Here is a 2792-nt window from a genome sequence, read left to right as displayed (position 1 = left end):
TTAGAAGAATTACAGTATATTCATACTGAAGGGGTTAAAATATGCTATTTTACCATACTGATGAAGCTAAAGACACCTGAAAAAAAAAGCGGGTGCAAAAAGATCACTCTGACCTTTGTGCTGTTTCTTAATAGCAGAAGATGAAATTCTTGTGTCTTTCACTCTCCCTACTCTAGAAAGGCCAACATCCTTATCGTCAAGGATGAGAATTTGAGGCCAAATGAATACTTTACAGACTTTGTTAGAATTTAACTCCTATCTTTTAAGCCTCCCCACATAATTTAGTTACACTTTCACAGTTTACTATTCTTTGTCCAATTCAGTATATAAGTGCTGAGCTAGGGCCCACAGACCCTCCACATGCCAGACTGGGTCGCCAGACCTCTCACGTACTGGTCCATGAGCTAGGTAATTGGCAAAGATCCCGGGAGCCATTGGCAGATGACACAAACTCAGTCCTCAGCTTCCTCAGCAGCAGCAGATCCAGCAGCAGTAGCAGCCTTCCTGTGGCCCCCCCAGGGTGGGGAGTGGTGGGAACTGTGGATCAGAGCCACTTGTCCTTTATACTTAAGTCCAATAACCTAGGACACCTGGGCGCAGTCAGAAAACCAGAAAACACCTGGGTGCACATGCACAATTACATTAGATAATAACCCAGGAACACCTGGGTGCACATGCATATTTACATCAAATGTTCCGCAAGATTCCGAACCCTTCGAGGGACCCTGACCATTTATCTTCACTTTCCCTACAATAAGTAACTGACTCTTAATTTGTTCTTTGGGTCTTCATTTCTTTATGAGGGCTCCTGTGCCATGTAAAATTTGTATTGAAATTATATGGTTTTCTCCTGCTAATCTATCTTATGTCAATTTAATTCTCAGACACAGCCAGGATCCTAAGAATATGGAGGGGAGTTTTTTCACCCCTACAATACAATGGAATACTATTCAGTAATAAAAATGAACTAATTTTGAGATTAACATGGACACACCTCAAAAACAATACTGAATGAAAGTTAGAGAATATATAATGAAATAAGAATGTACATAAATTCAAATGCAGGCAAAACTAAACAGTATGTTGGGTAGAGATATATACACTATGAAGAAAAGCAAGTGAAAAACTATCACAAAAATCATGTAGTGACTATTATGGAGAGGGTGAGGGTATGTGATTGAGAAGGGGCACAAAGGGCCTGTCACTGGTAATGTCCATATCTTAATCTGGGTAGCTGGGGCTCTTGTGTTTGCTTAATTATTCTTTAAAGTACATAATTATATGTTATATACTTTTTGGTATTTATGATATTTTACAACAGAAAGAAATTAATTTATCTCATTTTCATTTAACTTTTGGTAATAAAATACTTTATTGGTACCATTTAATGTCAAAAACACAGTAATGTTTCCATTAAATTAAAAGCTAGTTTAAAAAAACAGGAGTAAAACTAAAATCATTTGATTCTCTCAAAAAACAATCTGCAAATTACCTTTGCAAATAATTAAGTTCTCTCACTTCAAATACCATAATTCACTTGTCTTCATAATAAATAACTGTGTATAAAAGGAGACAATGGCCAGAATTATTTTGCACAGAACATTATACACGTATTAAAAAATACCTACATGCTATCCCAACTTAAAACTTGTAAGAATAATTAGTTATTATAAAATTGAATTCATGTAGCACCTAGAAGTTTGGAATTTGTAATATTTCAGATGAAATGATTGACTGAGAAAAAAGAGTAATAATTTTTCTTCTGTGAATTTTCAGGAGTTTATGTACAAACAGAATTCAATATAGGTCCCTTTTCTTTTAAAAGCCAAAGGTTAAAAAATTTACGCATGCCTTTCACTTTATTTCCAATTTTTAGATGTAGCAATTGAACCAATGGTAGAAGATTCATGTGTAATAAATAATATAGTACAGTCCTAACTGAATATATTTATTCACTTTGTCTCATTAACATACTTTACACCTCAACTAAAACAACACTCTGTCTGCAAGTAACATATTTCTCTTACATATTCTGTAATTCCGATTTCCATTCAGACTACCTTCTCCTCCTCTCCTTTTCCAAAATCAGAATGATTTTACGGTATACCTCATTAAATTGTTTTTTCTCCCCACAGTGATTCTCTTTTCAACTCAAAGAATTATAATAATGCAAATATAGATGTAGCGTATATTAACATATTAGAAAATAAAGGATAATAAATACATATGGATCCATGCTAAATGAGAAAACACAAAGCAAAAAAACAAAGAAAACTGCTATGCTCATCTATTCTGAACCACCACAGGAAGGCCCTGATGTAGTTGGCTCACATAAACTGATGTTTCCAGACAAAGCTAGTATCTCATACTCCAACATAATTAAATGCTCTGTTAAAAATATTTCCATGCTTATTTCTGTTTGTTCAAAACAGTCTACAGCAACTTTGACTAGCAATCCTGAACATGATGCTAATGTAATAACACACTATATTTTTAATCAAGCCACAGACTCTAACCTATTTTTTCTTATTTGTTTAAAAACAGACATTCAGGGCCGGCCCGGTGGCGCACTGGATAGTGCGCCGCTTGGGAAGCGCGGCAGCGCTCCCGCCCCAGGGTTCGGATCCTACATACAGACCGGCTCCCGCTCACTGGCTGAGCGAGGTGCGGGAGCAACACCGAGGTTTGCAATCCCGTTGCCGGTCCCTGGTCCGGTACGGGGGCAACACTGAGGGTTGCGATCTGTTGCCGGTCACGGAAAAAAAAGACCAAAGAGAAAAATAAAACAAAAA

The sequence above is a fragment of the Galeopterus variegatus genome, unplaced genomic scaffold (assembly GCF_000696425.1).
Source record: "Galeopterus variegatus unplaced genomic scaffold, G_variegatus-3.0.2 Scaffold6183, whole genome shotgun sequence".
In the NCBI taxonomy this organism is placed as follows: Eukaryota; Metazoa; Chordata; class Mammalia; order Dermoptera; family Cynocephalidae; genus Galeopterus; species Galeopterus variegatus.
Note: the sequence above shows the minus strand (reverse complement) of the source record.